The sequence below is a fragment of the Chanodichthys erythropterus genome, chromosome 12 (assembly GCF_024489055.1).
Source record: "Chanodichthys erythropterus isolate Z2021 chromosome 12, ASM2448905v1, whole genome shotgun sequence".
Lineage (NCBI taxonomy): Eukaryota > Metazoa > Chordata > Actinopteri > Cypriniformes > Xenocyprididae > Chanodichthys > Chanodichthys erythropterus.
This window is the reverse complement of record NC_090232.1, coordinates 17,627,056-17,651,104: the sequence shown is the minus strand read 5'-3', so window position 1 is coordinate 17,651,104 and position 24,049 is coordinate 17,627,056. Positions and strand designations below refer to the sequence as shown.

At 36.9% G+C, this 24,049-nt stretch overlaps 1 protein-coding gene across 7 annotated transcripts in view; it reads right to left on the bottom strand.

Annotated features, from left to right (window-relative positions):
* The window catches only part of apbb2b (amyloid beta (A4) precursor protein-binding, family B, member 2b), a 62,259-nt gene extending 40,047 nt beyond the window's left edge, over positions 1-22,212 (bottom strand). For 6 of the 7 annotated variants that reach the window (XM_067405355.1, XM_067405358.1, XM_067405357.1 and 3 more), the window contains exon 1: positions 22,153-22,212. The gene's annotated coding sequence lies outside the window, so the exon portion shown is untranslated. Of the gene's footprint in view, positions 1-18,394; positions 18,418-22,152 lie in introns of all 7 variants that reach the window. The other variant, XM_067405356.1, reaches the window with a different exon arrangement.
* Between the last annotated feature and the right edge of the window lie 1,837 nt (positions 22,213-24,049).

The following is a 24,049-nucleotide window of genomic DNA, read 5'->3' as shown; positions in this document are numbered from 1 at the left end:
TGTGCAAATTAAAAACAGAGAGCACAGTTCTGTGAAGCACATCCCGCTGAGGGCGAGAGAAAGCGAGAGATGCTTGTGCTCACAAACAGGCGGACTGTTTAGATTAAAGGACGTTTATTTAGCTGCAGAAACAGGGAGGATCATGTATAGTTGTAGTTAACTGCTGCTCATAACTGCACATCTCTCTGCCCTACCATAAATGTGCATACAATCAGTGCCATGGGAGAACAAACAAACATAAAACACCATTAAAACGCACAAAAACATATACACACAAACACACAGATGAATGCTGGGAAAGAGGCAAGTCGAGATCACATTTCAGAGAGGAGAAATCTTGCACACACACACAAGGCTTCATATCAAAGGCTTGCTTTCCAGCACATTGCACTGTGAAAACAGCTGCCAAATGACAGAGAAGAAAAGAGGGAGGAAAAGAGAGAGAGATAGTGAGAATGAGTGCAAAAGGCAACAGAGAGGAAAAGAAGAAAGAGAAAACCCATTGCACTATGGGTTTCCATCAACATCTGTATAAACAATCTGTGTGCATACTAGAAGCTTTGAGACACACTTATTAGTTGCTCACAGTTTGCACTTCCTTCAACACACGTACACGTTTACCTTGCTATCTGATTTACCTTGTTTTTTCCCCATGTACTCTAAAGTTTGCCAATAGAGTTACAGCATATTGCCAAAGAAGAACCTAAACAAACCTAGATAGGCTGATCAGAAGAACTTATGAAGAAACATCAAGAACATTTTTAATCTGAAAAGAATCACATAGCCAACAAAAGAACCTGGATCTGGGTTCTGAATATGGAGAAAGGTTTTTGGAAATGCCCCACAAGAAAAAGAAAATCACAAATGAGGTCTCTTTAATATAGCATTTGTCTCTTCAAGACAGCAATGAGATTAAATGGAGAACAACGGGGGACTTTTGCTTAAGTCTTCTTCTGCTTCAGATGAGATTTCATCAGTTATAAAAAGATTTGGCAAAATACCAATTTCTGCAATCAAAAGTCAATAAATTTCACATTAATTTCACAAAACAAGCAATTTCAATATCACATCTCAAACATTTCTCATCAAAGTCTCCCAGAAAAGCTATGCTATTCACATCAGTTCTATAACTAGGTAACAACTATAAGGTATCATTCATTAACAATAGATAATGCTTTATGAAATATATACATTACACTACATTACATTAATGCATTAGACTGGCACTTCCATCTGAAGTTGTATTCATTGTATTGTTTTGTATTGTATTCATGTGTACATGTATCCTCATTCCCTGAATCAAACATCACTATCGCTATACTTTACTATTCACTACAGGAATGATATGGACTAACAATGAGCAATACCTTTCTACAGCATTTATTACAGGGATCATGAACTGCATTATTTCATTGTTTTATAATGATTCCTGGGGTGCACTTATAATGTTAGTATGATTTTTACATCAAAAATTGTAATAATTTAGAATTAAAAGGCATTTTTCCTACCCTGATTTTAGCCCTCTGATTTGAACACTCTGTTTTAAGGGGTGTGTCCGCTGTCAGACTTCAGTGCAAATGCCCACTGCTGTGACATCTTTGCATATGAAAATAACGAACTATTAGCCTACATATGGAATTCTCTCAAAAAACGTATAGCACGTTTTTACTATTACAGTTCTCAAGATTTACTAATCATGAAAAGTGTTGATTATAGCATTATATACAGATCGTGGCATGAAAGTTTGCAGTGATGAGCATGTAGCTGATCACAGACATGTCTAACTCGATTTCTGCAATTCGTCGATTCTAACGGGAGTTTTAGTGAGAGTCCAGAACACTTGCGCTGTTTTATTGACAGTTCCAGTGACTGTAAAGGAAGCGTTCTTTGATAGCTTTAAATACCAGATTATTTGAAAAAATTTGAATATGACTGTGGCCTGGTTGATTTGCGTTAGTAGTGTGTTGAAACTTGTGGTTATGGTATGACATTTACAAAACTTGCTCAAAGTGATCGACCAATCACAACACACTGGTCCAGCTGACCAATCAGAGCACATTGTGTTTTTCGGAAGAAGGGGCTTCAAAGAGACCGGAACTAAACAGCGTTACTGATAGACTGGAAAAAGAGGTGCTGCAACAACATAAAATATGTGAAAAATAATGTATATCTTGAACATTCAAGCATGATAACCTATTCTATCAGACCCCAAAAACAAAATCACGACTTTGTAAAAGGGCATAATAGGTCATCTTGAAGCTAATTATAATGACTACAAGATATGATGTTGTAGGAAAGTTTCAGAAATTTGTCCCAAATATAGTACAGCTAGGTCAGAAATGCATACATAGCACTTCAACTAATAGTCTATATCTTCTGTGCTGCCGCTGATCAGAAGAAAATGCTGACATACATCAAACCTAAAGGAGATGAAGGCTGTTTCTTCTGATGCTGTCTGCTCTGATACTGCTCATATGAAGAGTGACAAGTATGCATAGATTATATCATTCCCTAATAACCACCATGAGATTAAACATAATGAAACACCATAAATCAGTGCTGTCATGCCAGACAAACACACAGCTAAAGGTTATGTGAGAATAAGATGAGGAATATTCCTTACTGACTTTGCTTGACAAATGTGGAGAAAATACTGTTAACAAAACATTCCAGCAGTTTTGTTTAAAGGAAAAGTTTACCTAAAATAATAATAATAATACTGATAAAAATAATAATTCATCATAATTTACTCACCCACAAGGCTAAAACTTGTTGTTTCTGTGAATGTCCACATTAAAAAAAAAACATTTTAAGAACATTTTCCCTTGGTTATACAAATATTCTGGAAAAAAAATAGAGGGATGTTATAGTGCATGAGTCATATTGATTATTTTTTGATACTTTTTTATTATACAGCTTTTAAAACCTTTTTGAAACTCAAAAGCCTCAGTCCCTATTGATTGGAACAGAATAAAAAATAGCAATCATTCTCTGCAACAATAATTTAAACAATAAGATAATTTAAATAATAATGACATTTTCATAAGTAAATAATGACATCATCTTCATTATTGGGTGAACTATCTTTTTAAGTGTATGAGCATTTCTAAGATTTAGGGCAAATGCAAAAGATAAAAGGTATGTAGCCTGGCTCAGGAACACACACGGAGGAGCATTCTTGTCCCTCTCATAGACAAACACACAACCACAGTGTGTTGTGTGAGAGCCAGAGGCACAGCACAGGAGCTGAAATGAGCCCAAAACCCATTTCCTGTTCCAGCAGCAGACAGGAATTGGGGGAGGGAGATGGAGGGCGTCACTAAAAACCAGTCCATCCTCCTCAAACATGATCACTAATGCCAAACATCTGGAGTGGGCTTACTCTCTCTCTCTCACTCACACACAAACACACAAGCATGAATACATGCAACTAGTTCAGCCCCGCACCACTTTGGATAATGTTTCAGTGATGACATCATGGTGGTACTGACATTCCACAGCTCTGGTTGAGTAATGCTATAACCTCAGTATGTCACATTCAAATCCACCTCACATTCAATAGATACTCAATATCCTAAAGTGTCACGTCTTCTACCACTGTATCCTCTATGTGTGGGAACTGACCGGCTCAAGCTAAAGGTGCCCTAGAACCAGTTTTTACTAGATGCAATATAAGCCTAAAGCCCCGTTTCCACCGCAGGAACTTTACCCAAGAACTAGGGACTTTGGGCTGGTACTCGGTGTGTTTCCATCGCAGGAACCAGGAACTAAAAAAAGTTCCAGGTAAAATTTCCCCCTCAGAAAAGTCCCTGATGGCGAGGTGGTACTTTTTCAAAGTTCAGGAACTTTCAGTGGTGGGACTAGGCGCTGAACATGCTGATTGGTCGGATTCACGCCGCATTTGATTGGTCAACTCCATGCAGCAGTAAATTCCATAATAACATTCTTCACAACTCTGGATAATTTTGATTGATTGTTTTCTTACCAATCTTGTTCTTTCTGCCCGATGGCGCGCGTTTGTCCTAGCCATCTCAGGTCGATGTCGGCAATTGCTGATAAGACACGTTGTCTCATTTTATATCGAGAATTACGAGCTTTCTGTATACGCTTTACTATCAGTGCTTGTCTGTTTTGTGCCGTTTGGTTCATTATTTCTTTAGTAAACCAATACACCATGAGCAGAAGCAGCATTCCTTGAATCTCCTCCATACTGCTTTTTCTGTCGCACAAGAATGATTACGGTCCGTCACTGACAGGAAGAAACAGTCGCACGCAGTACTACGTCACCGGACAAATTAGCCTAATCTTCACGGTAATTTAGACCGCGTGGAAACGCAGAAGGCAACAGGTTTGGGGGGGACAAAAAGTTCCTGGGAGAAAAGTTCCTGGTACAATTGTTACGGGTAATTTAGGTGGAAACGCGGCTTAAGGTGTCCCCTGAATGTGTCTGTGAAGTTTCAGCTCAAAATACTAAGATTTTTTTTTTTTTTTATTAATTTTTTTAACTGCCTTTTATGGGGCATCATTAACCATGCACCAATTCAGGCTGCAGCCCCTTTAAATCGCTCACTCCCTGCCCCCCGAGCTCTCAACTATAATACAGTCCACAAAGTTCACACTGCTAATATAACCCTCAAATGGATCTTTACAAGATGTTCGTAATGCATACTGCATGCATGCATCGGATCATGTGAGTATAGTATTTATTTGGATGTTTACATTTGATTCTGAATGAGTTTGATAGTCCTCCGGGGCTAAAGCTAACATTACACACTGTTGGAGAGTAGGGCTGACCGATATATCGCATGCGATTGTCACACGCATTTCGGCTGTAAAGCCGGTTGCCTGATTACCGCTAAATCGCCATCACCTGCTGTCTATTAAATGCCGCTCCATTTGAAAGCAGGTGATGGCGATTTAGCAGTAATCAGAGAACCTGCTTTACTGACGAAATGCGCGTGACAATCGCATGCGATATATCGGTCAGCCCTATTGGAGAGCTTATTAAAGAATGAAGATGTGTTTATGCATTATACAGACTGCAAGTGTTTAAAAATGAAAATAGCAACAGCTCTCTTGTCTCCGTGAATACAGTAAGAAACGATGGTAACTTTAACCACATTTAACAGTACATTAGCAACATGCTAACGTAAACATTTAGAAAGACAATTTACAAATATCACTAAAAATATCATGATATCATGGATCATTTCAGTTATTATCGCTCCATCTGCCATTTTTCGCTATTGTTCTTGCTTGCTTACCTAGCCTGATGAATCAGCTGTGCACAGATCCAGACATTAATACTGCCATGCCCTTGTGTAATTCCTTGAACTTGCACAGCAAAATCTCCAGAATTAAATCAACTCTGCTCAGAGTACATATGGTCCCTCTCTAAATAGTGTTAAAATAACACTAAAGCAGAGTTAAAGTTAATGAGATAATTAAGCAATTAATTGATGATTGTGCATTAGTGATGAACACCTGCTGTTAACAAGCAGAATCACTGAAGAAAAGAGAAATACAAGAACTACAACTGACTTCAGTCACTGCCTTATTAATTGCTTAATTATCTTAATAACTTTAACTCTGCTTAAGTGTTACTTTAACACTATTTAGAGAGGGACCATATGTACTCTGAGCAGAGTTGATTTAACACTGGGGATTTTACTGTGTGAGCTGGCAAATGCAAATATTGGGGGCGTACATGTTAATGATCCCGACTGTTACGTAACACCTGTTCTTCGGAGGTCTTTTAAACAAATGAGATTTACACAAGAAGGAGGAAACAATGGTGTTTGAGACTCACTGTATGTCATTTCCATGTACTGAACTCTTGTTATTCAACTATGCCAAGGTAAATTCAATTTTTGTTTCTAGGGCACCTTTAAAGCAAGGCAAACTTTTTTTTTTTTTTCATTTACCACCATAAGAAAATTATACATTTTTTACTAACATAATATACATGCACTAAAAATACAATTATATTTTTATTTTTGTGATATTTAAAGCAGTGGAATTCACAACAATGTTTAATAAATCTCATATAACCAGTTTTTTAAATTCTACTATTAATTTGGGTGGGTGGGGATTGAACTCATAAAGTCTCTGGCAATGGAAGTGGGCTGGGCTGTGTATTGACTTGGCCACCTAACTCTCGGTAATATATTCAAAGGCAGAGACAGAAGTATATACTCTAGCAAAGGACAGTAAAGCTTTGTAACATTTTGTTCCTTCTCATAGTACTCACATGGAGTTTTCACTAAAACCATATGGCATCGCTTTGTGTTTGTCTGGTGTGACAGGTCATTCACTTCATTGTTATAGGTTTAATATACACTATCATTCCAAAGATTTTTTGAAAAAAGTCTCTTATGATCAAAAACAATAAAAACAGTAATATTGGGGAAAAAAATATTACTGTTCAAAATTACTGTTTTGTACTGATGGCAAAGCTGAATTTTAAGCAGTCATTACTCCAGTCTTCAGTGTCACATGATCCTTCAGAAATCATTTTAATATGCTGATTTGGTGATAAAGAAACATTTTTTTTTATCAAAGTTGAAAACAGTTGTACTGCTTAACATTTTTGTGGAAACTGTGATACATTTTTTTTAGGATTCTTTTATGAATAGAAAGTTCATAAAATCATTTATTTGAATGTCTCAAATAATGAAAATCATTTTGTATGAATTTTAAAGTACTTACTCTCACTTTTGATCAATTTAATGCATCCTTATAAAAAAAATATATAAAATAAATAAAAGCCAAATAAAAAATATACATTTCTTTTAGAAAAAAAAAACTACTGAACCCAAACTTTCACACACACACATAATTTTCTCCCACTAGACATAAAACATACAGTAAAATGTCCTGTATTAAAGATTGAAACTACTACATATTTAAATTTGAAATGTACTAAAGTTTTTTTTTCTCACCCAATGCCCTTTGGGTGCAAGATTCCTGTGACATAGATCCCAGAACAATGAATAGAGCGGATGGGCCACAATAAACATGACTTAGAAACCATGAGAACTTGACACACACACACGCACACACAACAAGGAGGTTGAAAGGAACTTCAGTTAGACACAACAAAGTGTGTGTGTGTGTGTGTGTGTGTGTGTGTGTGTGTGTGTGTGTGTGTGTGTGTGTGTGTGTGTGTGTGTGTGTGTGTGTGTGTGTGTGTGTGTGTGCTTTTGTTTATATTACATTGTGGGGACCAAATGTCCCCATGATGTAATATAAACCTGAGTTCACCTACATCGTGGGGACCAGCCAGCGGTCCCCACAATGTAAATGGGTTTATAAATCATATAGAATGAGTTTTTGTGAAAAAGTAAAAGTTTGCACAGTTTCCTGTGAGGGTTAGGTTTAGGGGTAAGGGCAGGGTAGGGGGATAGAATGTACAGTTTGTTCAGTGTAAAATGCATTGAAGTCTATGGAAAGTCCCCACAATTCACAAAAACAAACATGTGTGTGTGTGTGTGTGTGTGTGTGTGTGTGTGTGTGTGTGTGTGTGTGTGTGTGTGTGTGTGTGTGTGTGTGTGTGTGTGTGTGTGTGTGTGTGTGTGTGTGTGTGTGTGTGTGTGTGTGTGTGTGTGTGTGTGTGTGTGTGTGTGTGTGTGTGTGTGTAGAAATAAGCATGTTCTATAGCCAGCAGGGTGAGTCCATTGTTCCCAGTATTTCCTCTGAAAAACAGTTTAACTAAATGCAAAAACGTGTGTGTTGACCTATGGACATAAATTTTAAACTAAGTGGTAACAAATCACAGCAAAGTCTGGATATTACATAAAACAGCTTATACAGGGTTTATCTCTCCCTCTCTCTCTATTTCATTTCTGTGAAACAGATTGTGCAGTAATATATTTGCACTAATACCCATTAAAACCAGCAATCTGCAATTTAACAGGCAAACAGATTTTCAGACCACTCTGTAGGTTATTCAAAGAAGGAGTGTTGTACAATACATTCGACTACCCATAGGCATGCTTCCCCAAAAGCACTGTCAGCCAACTACGGTCGCAAGTTCTGTTGATAGCAACATAGTTCAGCAATTCAGTATTTCCCAAAACCATATTTCCAAAGAACATTTGAAAACAACATTGAAAATTTGTTTACTTGGAATTGGAAATACAGCATTTTATATATATATATATATATATATATATATATATATACATATATACACAACTCAAAAAAATTAAAGGAAAACTTTTTAATCAGAAAATAGCATGAAGTCAGTTAAACTCCTGGGATATTGATCTGGTCAGTTAAGTAGCAGAGTGGGTTGTTAATCAGTTTCAGCTGCTTTGGTGTTAATGAAATTAACAATAGTTGCACTAGATGGACAATGAGATGACCCCAAACAGGAATGGTTTTACAGGTGGAGGCCACTGACATTTTTTTCCCTACTCATCTTTTCTGACTGTTTTCCACAAGTTTTGCATTTGGGTCAGTGTCACTACTGGTAGCATGAAGCGATACCTGGAGGTTTGCACAGGCAGTCCAACTCCTCCAAGATGGCACATCAGTACATGCCACTGCCAGAAGGTTTGCTGTGTCTCCCAACACAGTCTCAAGAGCATGGAGGAGATTCCAAGAAAACAGGCAGTTACTCTAGGAGAGCTGGACTGGGCCGTAGAAGGTCCTTAACCCATCAGCAGGACTGCTCCTTTGTGCAAGGAGGAACAGGATGAGCACTGCCAGAGCCCTACAAAATGACCTCCAGCAGGCCACTGGTGTGAATGACTCTGACCAAACAATCAGACACAGACTTCATGAGGGTGGCCTGAGCTCTCTTCACTGTGCTCACTGCCCAGCAGAGTGGAGCTCAATTGGCATTTGCCATTGAACACCAGAATTGGCAGTTCAGCCACTGGTACCCTGTGCTTTGCAGATGAGAGCAGGTTCACCCTGAGCACATGTGACAGACGTGAAAGGGTCTGGAGAAGCCGTGGAGAACATTATGCTGCCTGTAACACTGTTCAGCATGACCGGTTTGGTGGTATCCATGGAAGGATGCACAGACCTCTACAGGCTAAACAATGGCATCCTGGCTGCAATTAGGTATCAGGATGAAATCCTTGGACCCATTGTCAGACCCTAAGCTGGTGCAGTAGGTCCGGGTTCCTCCTGGTGCACGACAATGCCTGGTCTCATGTGGCGAGAGTAGGCAGGCAGTTCCTGGAGGATGAAGGAATTGATACCATTGAATGGCCCCCACGCTTGCCTGACCTAAATCCAATAGAACACCTCTGGGACATTATGTTTCAGTCCATCCGACGCCACCAGGTTGGACCTGACGTTGTCAGACATGTATACAAGCACGTGGGGGCCTTACAAACTACTGAGTACCATTTTGAGTTGCTGCAACGAAATTTCAGCAAATGGACTAGGCTGCTGCATCATGTTTTTACTTTGATTTTTGGGGTGTCTTTGAATTCAGTCCTCTGTAGGTTGATAATTTCATTTCCATCAAACGATGTGGCATCCTTTTTGTTTCTAACACATTACCCAGTCCATATCAGTATAAATCATTGAGATCAAAACAATATATATATTATATATATATATATATATACAACAAAAAGGGGTTCCTAATGATTTTCAATCTTGTTCAAGATAATTCAAGCAACATATTTTCAATAATGGAAGAATATGTAAAAGGATGGTATTTGGGGTAAAAAGCACACCTGCTGTTGGTGCAAAAGGCACAATAATTAACATGATAATAAACAGCGGACTGACTTTTCCATTTGTTGATATGACATGGTTAGATTCAGAGAGTAACTATCATATATCAAATTGGGTATCCACCTTAGAGATAATACCCATATTTATAATTAAACAATCATATTTAAAAATGTGATATTAATCATTTCATATAATAAAATATAATTTATTGTTATTACTGTAAATCTATATTAAATATTATGGGATCTCCTTCAATGCTTTCAGAATCTTTACTTTTTAAAATAATTTTGTTTCTGTATTTTTAAAACATATTTTTATATGAATATATTTTAATGATAGTATACTTATTGAGCAACAATGAATTCTTTTATTTATCAAAATAAACAGAAAATTGTACAAACTTTGCTAAAGTGATTCTTTTGAACAAGTAGACATTATTAAAAGCATATTATTTTAGCTAAAGTATTTGTATCATGCTGGGGAGCCTTTTCGAGACTGTTTCGGGAAACAGTCATGACTAGCTAGTTAATTTCTGCAGAGTTCAGCATTGCACTATGGTAGTAAAGCAGCGAGTTGCATGGTCATTGATTCAATGTTGAATCAACATTGAATGTTCCACAAACAAAAATTAAATTTGAACAAATCTCTGTTTTAACCTGTTCATTTAGGATCTTTTGACTAAAGTAACCACCAGACACTACTCAGAACAAACTAGCGATAGCATAGCGTCACCCTGGCAACCACCCAGAACACTCTAGCATTAATAAAACATCTTGATAATTCAGTGATCCTCTTGCTTTTGGCTTATGATAAGTGAATATAAATTTACAGCAGCAGACATGACCGATGAGAAACTCACGCACATACACTCATACCTTTGGACCTGTCAGGTTTGAGAGCGCATTGCTTTGAGGCATGAAAATTAACATAAAAATTACCATCTGCTCTTGACAGTCTTGACAAAACATATACACACGCACTCACATGCAGCTAAGAAATATTGGAAATGCAGATTTACTTTCATGTGCCTATGTAACCCAAATCTCACCTCATCATTCTGTCAAAACAAAAAACAGAAAAGAAACAAGATGGACGTCGACAGAGTTTGCAGACAGGAGAAGATTGACTAAGCAGAGGAACTTTCTAGAAGGTTAATGTGCAGCGCCTGCATTTGTGCGTTTCACATCTCAGAGCCAGACATGCCTGACACGTTTTTATTTCAGTGCAGCACAGAACGAAGGTCGAGCAAGGAGAGGCAGACAGAATAATATACAAATTCATTCCGAAAAACAGAATAAATATGTTTGCATTTCTCAAAAAAGCATGAAGAAACATAAGCCTGGCTGGCTCTCGACAGACATGCCAACACACAATCACTCTGAACAAACACACAGAGGAATGTGAGTGAGAGAGTGTGTACTCAGGCTCTGTGAAAACATCCACAGGAAATAGGAAGTGATGTCAGGCTTGTCAATAATTGTGACCTTTCATTTCAAGGGGCCAGTGAATCGAATTATCAGGCAAATCAGTGTCTTTCGGTTTAATGTGAAGCAATTAATGCAACCCAACTCAAACACGCATACAAACTTGGTGCAAATGGTGAAGAGAAGATGCTTATAGTTTCACCCACGTGGATGACAGAGACATCAGTCATCATCTTTCTTTATGAAAACAGACCACATAGCTGTCTGCTTCCAACAGCAACAGACAAGAAGAAAGAAAGGGAGAGAGAGAGATGGAGAGAACAGGGAGCGAGAAATAACAATACAAGCCTCCTATTGTTAGGCCGGGATAGAAAACAGGCATCAGGACGCACACATGCACACACAGCGGGAATGAAACAGCACTTTCATAATCCTGAGTCAAGCCCAAGGCAACTGTTGGTCAGATGAGAGGAGTGTGATAATGTTACACACACACACACACATGCACACATATTAAAAATGACAGTGGCCATGATTTTACACCCCCTTTCTGTGGAACGCAGGACTGATTAGGATGAATGAGGAGTCTGGCTGCTCCCTCCCTCAGTTCTCTAAAGTTAGTCTAAGGCCAACGTCCCACTAGACAATTTTAAAGCCGATTTTCATTCGTAAGCTTTATTTACACAGTCATTTGAGAATCAGAGGGAGTCGGTGCACGCAGCCGCATCTCTCGGATACGATCCAAACTTTATTCAGCAAACTCAAAGCACAAAGCCACATATGGCCAATGTTTTGATTGCAGAGAAGGGACAAATACACAATCACACACATTAAAACGGTAAATTTACTTCATGTATTGCTTTATAATTCAGTCAATAGTTTATTACAATAGTGTATGTTCACATGGTACTCCTGCTTTTATTTCCCTGAGCGTCACGTTTGATTTGATGCTAAATTGGGCAACTGAAATATGTGACAACCTGACAGGTAATTGGAGAGAAACATCAAAGGCAGTCATTTACTTGGTCTCAAATGGTCACATATGTAAAAAAAATAAAAATGTGCGACAGTAATTTAATTCTGGGAAACAGTTGTGCGCATTCATATGTGGTTTTGTCAAATAAAATATTGTATGGTAGTTATTTTGTTTCACAAACAAATGATTTTTTTTTCCAACTGACTCCCTTCATCCCGATCTCATAAGAAATTGCTTGAACTATTTTAAGTTTCCCTCAACCCTACACCAAACCATCAATGGAGCATAAGCAGATCATATAAATGTACGAACGATATCATACAAATTCATATGAATTCACCTCCAATTGGTAAAAATGTAAAATAGTTGCCATAAGAGTGTGTTGCTCCTTTACTGAACTGCAAACCATGTTTCGAATTTGTCTTATTTAAAATAAACCAGGAATTGTTAAAGATAAATATAAATATTTGCAACAGAGATTTGTTGCGATAAATGTAGGGCCCTATAATTTCTGCGAACACGGAATCGCGGACGGAATCGTGGAATCCATTCATAAAAATGGAGTTTACTATATAACGCGGAATGTCACGGAATTTGTCAAATTTTTGATGAATGAATTAAAAGCAGGTCAGTACACTTAAATTAAATCGCGATATAGACTAGTGTCTGTGTGCCTCTGAAATGAATGATGCGGAAGCGCAGTTTCATTTACCTCACACACACTCACGCGGGGCGCACGCACGCTGAAGCACATGCGACGCTCGCTGTGTTTTCGTCCTCTGTCGCCTCACTATATGAACGCAAAAATTCATCTCCAGAGCTGCTCTGAAAGTCATTTCATCAGCATTTAACTGCTTCGTTTGAGAAAACTACCATCATAAACACAGAGAAAATCAAAGCTTCAAAATGCAAACCGTCAAAATAAAAGTTTGATTTAACTTGACAGAAACATATTACAGTTGTACAGTAGAATTTAGATAAATTAATTTAACAATAAATTATTAAAATATATTTTTAAACAATAATCTCAGTGTTTCTTCCATGTTTTAATTTTAACAGCAAAGCTCTGTTGTGCAGCACATTGTTTGACAAAAAAAGTTTAATTTCATGATTAAAAGATAAATTAAATGGTATGCGTTCATTTGATTGCCAGAAAAATTGAAATACACAACAGAACTTCTGAAAAAAAAAATCATAAAAATATATATTTTTTAATAAATATTGTTATTTTTAAGAATTCAATTAATTGGACATGCTTTTTGATTACTAAAATGGAATTAAACCATTAAAATGGAATCCAGAAAACAGAATTTGGTAAAAAATAAAATTTGATGGGAAAGAAAACGTTTATCATATGTAATTTTTTTTGTTAAACTTTTATTAAATTGTTGGTAAATTGGACAAGATTCATTAAATTAATTAGACATGCTTTTTGATTACTAAAATTTAATTTAACCATTAAAATGGAGTCAAAAAATAAATAAAACGGAAAAAAACGGAATCCAGAAAAATTAAAACGGAAAAAAGGAATTTGGGAAAAAATAAAATAGATTTCATAGGGCCCTATAAATGGTTGTCTAAAAAAATAATAAAACTTTATTCATAAAAATCAAAATTTCACACAAAAATGTTATTGGTCATTGTTTAGCATGGTGAAATTCAACTGGAAAACTGTTTTTTTTTTTTTTTTCTCAAGTAAATAAAACCATAATCTACACAACAATTTTTTAAACAGGCCAACAGTTAATACAAACCACAAAAAAATCACTACAATGACAGATTCAAATGAGAACTAGACAGCTTCTGGACAGCCATCTTTATCAAACTATTATGTAATTTGTCAGTTAAAAAGTGCTTTGGTTGGTGGCTCCTAAATGTTTAATTTGACCAAAATTACATTGTTTCAAAGTAGCCTATGGCTACTTTAGCCTCACAAAAACAAAGCAGCCAGTAAACTTATTTAAGTTTACAACCTTCATTCAATTCCCGTAATAATGTAAGCCTAAATGAACACTTCGGTAGCCTGAAGCTCAATGCCTGCAGTAAAAGCACTATCCTGTAAAACAATATAACAGAGCAATAACCCAACACTGCAGATGTACCCCTGTACTACATACACCCCCCTCTCAGCCATCAGCTGCAGTCTCTCCACAGCAACTCCCTCTCGGCCCCCTTCTCTCACTCTCTCTTTCCCTATCCCCCTCTGACTCACATTTTCCTCAGTCAGCAAGTCCAGACCCTTAAAGAGGGAGACAGAGACATAGTGCAGCAGCCTGCTGGAATATAAACCAACACACACACACATACAGAGTATGCCCAGAGGACACTGCTATTAGCAGTGACATCACATCGCTTACCTAAAAAAACCCACACAGGCTGCAACAAGGATACCAGATCCTGTATGAAGATGGTTACCAATAGACTGACAAAGTAATATCACTCCAGTCTGATGCTAAAGATTTGTGTGTCTGTGTGTGTTTGTAAAAAAGAAAGACAGAGAAAGAAAGAGAGCAATGGAATAAGAGAGCATGTGGAATAAAAATATAAAAAGGGTGAGAAGTAGGACATTGTCTCATCTGATACAGTGGGTATGGAAAGTATTCAGACCCCCTTAAATTTTTCACTCTTTGTTATATTGCAGCCATTTGCTAAAATCATTTAAATTCATTTTTTTCCTCATTAATGTACACACAGCACCCCATATAGACAGAAAAACACAGAATTGTTGACATTTTTGCAGATTTATTAAAAAAGAAAAACTGAAATATCACATGGTCCTAAGTATTCAGACCCTTTGCTGTGACACTCATATATTTAACTCAGGTGCTGTCCATTTCATCCTTGAGATGGTTCTACACCTTTATTGAGTCCAGCTTAGTGTTGTCAAAAGTACCGACTTCGGTACCTATCGGTACTGAAATTTTAAAAACGTGACGCTTTGAGCGCTGTTGAGCGGATTTATAAACATCTCTGATTGGCCATTGTGTTGACGCGCTCATCGGATATGCCTGTGATTGGCAACAATGATCAACACGTGGGAGCATTTGAAAGCACACGGAAGTGTTTGAATTTGAAAGAGTTTTGAAAGTGGGAGCGCGAGCGATACTCCCGTGTGTATCTGTGTATGTGCTTAGTGAAGAGATTAATTGATGACTATTTACAACGTTTTTACAGCGTTGATCATTGAAGCCTATCACAGACATATCCAATGAGCCGTGAAAACAACGGCCAATCAGAGATGTTTACGAATCCACTCAACAGCGCTCAAAGCGTCACGTTTTTAAAATTTCAGTACCGACTAGGTACCGAAGTCGGTACTTTTGACAACACTAGTCCATCTGTGTTTGATTATACTGATTGGACTTGATTAGGAAAGCCACACACCTGTCTACATAAGACCTTACAGCTCACAGTGCATGTCAGAGCAAATGAGAATCATGAGGTCAAAGGAACTGCCTGAAGAGCTCAGAGACGGAATTGTGGCAAGGCACAGATCTGGCCAATATATATTAGATCATTTATAAATTATCTAATATATTCAAGTTTATGGAGCCGAAATATACAATACACATACAAACACAGAATAAGAAAATTCTGTGTTAATTCTTGTACATTCCAAAACTCAACAATAAGGATGGCCAGTTAATGGAACTGTCCTATCAGGCCTGTGATCTTGTGTTTTTAGGCCTTATTCACCTTATTTTTAAATGCAGAAATAAGCTATTTTCTGTGAATGTGCAAGAATTCCAATTTAATTGCCACTACTGATTACTAACTTAAAGAATAACAAAGTGCAGAAGGGATGTCATGGTGAGGAAATTTTCATGCCGGTAAATAAACTTGCAACAACACTGTTATTATTGATAACACTGGAGGGGGAGGGGGAGGGCTTTTCACAATCGCTTTTGAGTTTGTGATCATGCTGTGGTATAGGGAGTGGTGGTACTGACCGCACATGTTACAAGATAAGACATTTGCCAATGACGCTCAGGTTCTGTTGCACACAAAATCCTCCGCCATCGTCTTGTCAGTCATCTCTCCTTACTCTCGTCACTTAATAAATATCTCACTCCTGCTGCAATGTGCTGCGACTCTGTAGCTCATGCTGGAGCAGAGCAAACGCTTTCATTTCATAATTGAAGCGTCCGTCCAACTGAACTAAATGGTTTTTATTTCTATATAAATGCAAAATGAGAGTTGGGGGGGGGGGTGCACAAACAAGTGCGGACAGTCTTTCTTGCAGCATGGTGCACCGCAGGTCTGATTTTATCAGTTGCAAGCACAAGATAAATATATTTATCTATGGATGGAAAAACTGTAATGAAACTAAACCTGCCATTAGGTGGCAGCAAATCATTCTCTTAACAAGTGAGTCATTCAATTCCTTCTTCATTCCTTCAAAACACAGACTCATTCAGTTGCTCTGAGATATGCGATGGCTCTACTGTGGATTTGTTGCGAAAGAGGAAAAACAGACATGGATCTAAGTCTAAAATGACAGTCACCTAACATTAACTTTAACATTAACTTTAACAGTCTAATGAACTGTTGTATAAAATCAATAGGCTATCACATTTGCAATTGTGCTGATATTCAGGAAGACAGCACTCTACATCCTGTTATAAATAAAAACAAGAACTCATACAGGGACATTTTACAGGGGTTTTCAGTAGTTTTTCAAGCGGATCGTTGGCCCCTTCTGTTGCGAGGCCCGTTTCAAGTAAAAACGGGTGAAACTTAGCAAAAGCCTACTGCAGCCGAACACTGTGTATTACTGCAGGAAGCCTAAACTGTAAAACTATTTGTGCTTCAAATCAGTGTGTTATGATTATGATAATAAATTAAAATAATATGATAAGTACCAGTTTGCAATAATAACTAGAAGCAGATGACAACAGAAGCCTTAGACATTTAGGCCATAAACATTTTCTGTAATAAACTGAATGTTTTTGAGATTCCAAGGATTTAAACATAGGTAGGTAGCTGGCTCACAAATATGACAGTCAAAACAGAATTGTAAGAAAGTCTTGAAAGTATAAGTTATATGGGGTTAAAAACAACAAACAAATTAAATAATTACAAACAAATTTAAAGTTTGTTTATAATGGAGAGGAGAGTGATACAGGACAAGAATAACATTACATTTAAAAGGATCCTAATGCTAGGAATATGGTTATTTATTTTCAACAATGTGAATGTCTCAGTTGAGGTTAATTTATTTGCTATTTCACTGTGAATAAATCAATTGCATTTTGGCGCAGGCTTTGCAATCTTTTACGATATGTATATGTAAATGTCTGGTGTGTGTTTGCACTGTTAGTGATGATGAAAGCATTTTTTAGTGTACAGAAATTGAGTTGCAATGACAAGATCACTGCATTCATGCCTTCAACAACATGCCTGTGATCAGTTACAATGTTCATCACTGCAACCTTTCATGCCACGATCTAAATATAATGCCATAGCACTTGTTATGATTAGTTAACCTTGAGAGCTGTAATAGTAAAAACACGTTAAAAGAGAGAGTAATACTTGGCTATTTCAAATGGAAAGATGTTAGCCAATCACAGCAGTGGGCGTTTACACTGAAGTCTCACAACTGATACGCCCCTTAAAGGTGTTTTCAAAAGATGTAATAGAAGTCTAAGGTGTCCCCTAAATGTGTCTGTGAGGTTTCAGCTCAAAATACCCCATAGATTTTTTTTATTCATTTTTTCAACTGCCTATTTTGGGGCATCATTAAATCTGTTATTAAATAGCCCTTTAAATTCTCGTACTCCCCATCCCCGAGCTTGCGACTGCCTTAAACAGCATAAACAAAGTTCACACAGCTAATATAACCCTCAAAATGGATCTTTAAAAGCGTTCGTCATGCAGCATGTCTAATCGCGTAAGTATGGTATTTATTTGGATGTTTACATTCTGAATGAGTTTGAGGCTGTGCTCCGTGGCAAAAGCTAACATTACGATTGGCTGATGTTTTTAAGGCCCTACCTCATGCACAGATGATGTATGTTAATATTATTCCTTTCAGTGCACCTAATAAATAGTCTTTTATCAGTTAGTAAAGACGGTTTCAAGTAATACTGCAAAAATGTATAAAACAAAACATCCTCTTTAGCACCTTTAATGCTAATCAAACAACAAAAGAATAAAAAAAAATCACTTACTGCTCATGACTGATTAACTTCTGTCACTTTAATTGATTAATCTGTATTCAGTTTTTACAATGAAGATTATCCAATGTTATTTTACATTTGATTAGCCTACTTTGTTTCTTTATTCAGTTTCTTACCTGATCACTACTGTTAGACCTACCTGAAAAAAAGAAAGCAGTCCATTTAATTTCTATCTTTATTCTATTGTATTTATTTGTGCTATTGTTAGTAATTTGCTAATTTTTTCTTATTTTATTACTGTTAAATTGTTTTGTTTTTTTAAATTTAATTTACCTTTTGAAATCAAGCAGACCAAGTAAAAAAATATTATTGCTTCAAACAATGGTATAAAGCTATTCAAAACATCATTCAATGTAAATTGTGATAATCGTAATTAATAATCGCAATTACAATTTCAAGGGAATAATCGACAATTATGATTTTTGTGATAATCGTGCAGCCCTACTGTGAATACAGTAAGAAATGATGGTAACTTTTACCACATTTAACAGATTTATATAAGAAGGAGGAAACAATGGAGTTTGAGACTCACTGTATGTCATTTCCATGTACTGAACTCTTGTTATTCAACTATGCCAAGGTAAATTCAATTTTTAATTCTAGGGCACCTTTAAAACAGAGCATTCTAACCAGAGGGCTCAAATCAGTTAGGGAAAAATGCTTTTTATTTCTAAATTATGGCAAGTTTTGATGTAAAAAGCATACTAACATTATAAGTGCACCCCAGGAAACATTATAAAACAATAAAACAATGCAGTTCATGACCACTGAACATGTTTCTATTAAAAACTTGTGGTGGGGCAAGTGAAAATATTGTAAGGGTAAATAAAATCTGGGAAAAATGCTTATTGTTGAGTCTTGCAATCAAAAAATTAAAAGATGGATGCATTTTAATATTGCAGCTCATTAGATAAACAGAAATTATTTGCAGACAGAACAGTATGAAAATGAAAGCAGCTGCTGCATCATAAAGGAATGTTCCGGGTTTAACACAAGTTAAGCTCTATCTACAGCATCTGTGCCAACAGAAAAACATTTGCCCCTCAGTTTGAAAAATGGTCAGAATTAATTTTTACAGTAATACACTTTCAATGGGAGTTGAAAAAGCTTTGAGAATAGAGCTGGAACAGAGTAATCTTTTTGTGATCTGTAAAATACCATGATTTGGTAATAGTCAGCACTGCTATAGTCTACTCAGCACAGTGAGACTTGTAGCATTTATCTATCACTAAATATATTTCACTTGCATTAGAATTTTTTAATTCATGCAGAGTTTCTTGAGTGAATTGGAATTGTGCACCAAGAGATGATAAAATGTTAAGGTCTACATCCAAATTGTAAAACGGGCCATACAACCAAGACAAACCTTGGTGGTTCTTCTGTCTTAGCTGTATATGACAATTTTAGGCAACATCATATACCATAAAATGAACGCCCAATGAGGTAGTCCCCAAAATATACCTACCATATACCTACAATAATGTCTGACTACCACCAGTCTAAATATCATGTGATAACAAGCACATTTACACCCAAACAAAATCATGTTACTGCATAGGATGGCAGACATAGCACTGTGCCAGCGGTTAACCAAAATATAACTCATAGTAAGTGCTATAACAAATATTGCATCATACAACAATTCTTGAGGAGCACAGGCTCTGGAAATAAGACTTTATGACCACAACAGCCCTCAGCAAAACATTCCAGAAGACTCTCATTCCTGAAGCAGCGACCTTATCCCTGCAAGAGCACATGGAAATCTGAATCCTTAGGATACTATTTTCACTATAGCTGTCTGAACTGAGCTGCTGTTGCACAACAAACAGACAAGGAGTGAAGGGATAAAAGTCAAGTTTAAGAGATCAAGAAGAAGAGAAAGAGGTTTAAAAAGACAAGGCCACTGAAAAAGACAGGTTTACACTGAAATTTCCTGCATTATGCATACTGAATGTGTGCTCAGAGTTTTTACAGAAACAATGGATCAACATGCCTGTCCCAATAACAGCACTCAGCATCTGCTACTCAGATCTAATGTAGTTTGTATATTATTTTATAGGAAATAAACATAGATTAATATGCCAATAATTAATATGAAAAGTAAAATTTGTGACACTGATCATGTGAAATCATTCTAAGTTTTAATCAACCAGTAACCAAATAACTGAGTTTATCTTATAGGCTACATCAGGAATTTTTCCACATTACTTCTTGATGCAACAAAGCCTGAAATATGACGATCCCCTTGCAAGGGACCACCTTGCTAAAATTCAATGGCGGCTAGCTATATATTTTTATGTTTAGATTATTGTGAAAAGAAAAGAAAAAAGACAACATTCTGTTTCCAAAAATTTAAACAACTGGCTTTAATGTTGTCATGGTACTAAAGTCAAAGAATATGACTATGAAGAATGAGTTTAAACAACCCTTAAACGTTCACAAAATTGGAATTTGAATGACATTTTCACTCATATTATTATCATATAACTGAATGTTTATGATGTAGATATTCAATGGACAAAAAATGAGGAAAGAAAATTACAAATATTTTCTTTTGTTTTTCAAAGATGAAGGAAAGATGCGGGTTTGGAACGACATGAGGATGAGCAAATAATTGTAATATCCCTTTAAATTACACACACAGGCACATAGAAATATATATTTCTTTATCAGATTGTTAGTAATATTTATAAACTCATGAGCTTATAAACAGTGCAGCAACTCATGAAGCAATCACACCCCACATCTCGTCTGGATAACTGTAGAAGGCCCAGAGTGGAAATGACCTCTTGTAATATCACAAACAAACAGGCAGAATACTGAAGACAGCCACCACTACCATTGCATCTGGCAAAAACATTGCTTTCCAGAAATGTACCAACAAGCTTTGAAGTAACAACAATTCCCAGAGCTGCGTTCAATGTTACACTGGCTCTCTACATTTCAACCCAATTATACGACGACTCGACTAAAAGGCCTTACTGTGGAAGATTTTGTGACTGCTGTACAGTATAATTGGCTATTGTACTTCTATAAAAAGAACGGAGAATGTGAAATGGTCTTCAGAGAACATGTCTGCTCTTGGAGCTGCCTGTGCCTGCCGCAGAACGGGCGTCATGAAACAGGACTAGAGTCGCCACTGCGACGCGCACCTACAGCAGCGAATACGCACACAGGCCTACGGGCGCGCTCCTGTGCATGCGTTCACACTAATGATTCTTTCAAACACACATGTTGGTGCTTTAACTTAAACAAACAAGCGCGTTTGCCTCAGCCTCGTATAATACGCTATGAATTCCCGCTGCTTTGACATTCCCATTGGCCTGGCCTTGAACAGGGGGCTGGAGCCTGCCATGGACCTGAGAGGGGAGAGGCGAGGCGCGTAAAAATAACCGTGGCGAAATAAACGCACCAAATGGCACTTATTTAACAATATACAGCCTAATGTTGAAGTGACGTTTCTTGTAAAAGTGAAGGATCAAAGGCGAACCTCAAAGTGACCCGTTAAGTCGAGCGAAATTCAGGAGGGCTGTGACCACACGCACGACCCCCGTTCACACCATTCCATCGCAACTAAAACGAACAGGATATAACAACATCAAAGACGCGTCAATATCGTTACAATATATTAAGCGATAACTTGATTGTTACTGTAGCAACGAACATATTCGAAACAGTTAGTCAGAAGCCCATTGCCAAGGCGTCTATCCGCCTTCTGCTATCGTTGTTAGGGCGAAGCACGTCCACACATATTTCCAGCCTTTCAAACTTCTAACCAACAAAAGTGGCAAACGGAAAGAATTAAATGTTCTCAAATCATAATCCAGCTTCTCTTACGTCCAGGTTAAATATTTAGGCATAGTACATCACTCACCTCAGATGTCAGCACCCTCTCCCGTTCTCCTCCTTTTTTTCTGGTTTACCTCTCGTCTATTCTCCTCCTCTCCTCTAGCGATGCCCAATTCACGAACGACTCGTTCGTTTGAGTCGGACCTTTTCAGTGAACCGGTTCCCAAAACCATTCTGAACGATTCGTTCACTAAACATCGGTCCTTGCGAATCTCGAGTCAATAAATGATTCATTAAAAAATTAGAACGTTCTCATTCAGTGAACATTTTATTAAAACATTTTTATACGAGTTATGAACATTAATATTACTGTTTTTTAAAATGTAGATTTTAAGTACAGTTGTAAGAAAAAGTATGTGAACCACTTGCAGAATCTGTGAAAATGTGCAAAATTTTAACAAAATAAGAGAGATCATACAAAATGATACATACAAAAAGAGTTCATACAAAAAGATGTTTACATATAGTCCACAAGAAAAGAAAAAAAAAGCTGAATTTATTCAAATGGCCCCTTTCAACAGTATGTGAACCATTGATTCTTAATACTGTGTGTGGTTATCTGGATGATCCACGACTGTTTTGTGATGGTTGTTCATGAATGTTTTTTCTGAGCAGTTAAACTGAGCTCTGTTCTTCAGAAAAATCCTCCAGGTCCTGCAGATTCTTCAGTTTTTAAGGATTTTCCAGTAGTGACTGAATGATTTTGAGATCCTCAAAAGGACAACTGAGGGACTCAAACACAGCTATTAAAAAAGGTTCAAACATTCACTGATGCTCCAGAATGAAACACGATGCACCAAGAGTTGGGGGGTGAAAACTTTTGAACAGGATGAAGATGCCACAATTTTTCGTATTTTGTTTAAATATCATTGTTTTTCATTTAGTACTGCCCTTTGGAACCAACAGAAGATACTTGCATATTTCCAGGAATAAAAAATAAGTACAATTTACCTTGATATTCAAATTCAAAAGTCTTCACCCACCAGCTCTTAATGCATCGTGTTTCCTTCTGGAGCATCAGTGAATGTTTGAACCTTTTTTAATAGTTGTGTTTGAGTCCCTCCGTTGTCCTCAGTGTGATAAAAATGGATCTCAAAATCATACAGTCACTGCTGGAAAGGGTTCAAATATGCAAAAAAAATGCTGGAAAACTGAAGAATCTGCAGGACCTGGAGATTTTTTCTGAAGAACAGAGCTCAGTTTAACTGCTCACAAACAAGACAAACAAAGACTCATGAACAACCATCACAAAACAAAAAAACAGTCCTAGATCATCCAGGTAACCACACACAGTATTAGGAATCAATGGTTCACATACTTATGAATGGGGTTATTTTAATAAATTCAGCTTTTTTTTTGTAAACATCTTTTGTGTAAAATATCTTACTCAGGACAGTACTAAACAAACAAACAAACAAACAAAAACATGCATTTTGTATGATCTCTCTTATTTAGTTAAAATTATTCACATTTTCACAGATTCTGCAAGTTGTTCACAAACTTTTTCTTACAACTGTAGATTCAAAATTACTTAATTTAAAAAAAATAACAGTTTAACAATTTAACTGGGGCACATGAACAAACATCCTTGTTCAAAAATAATAAAATGCAATATAACTTCTGTTGCAACAAATAATACTACATTTACAAGCAAGTCAAAGCACATTGCGATAAACACAAATCCAAAATACTGTAAGTGGGTTTTTCAAAGACACGGCAAAATGAGCAGTTGGATGAAATACTGTCACTTTGCAAGTTTTTAGATTACTGTAAGCAATATATTTATGGCTTTGTTGCTTATTTACAGCACATAATATAAGCCATGTTTGGATGTCAGGTAGGCATACTAGGCAATGGCGTAAATGAACCAATGAATCGTTGTTAACCAGCTCATTGAAAAACACCATTTAAAAGAACCGATT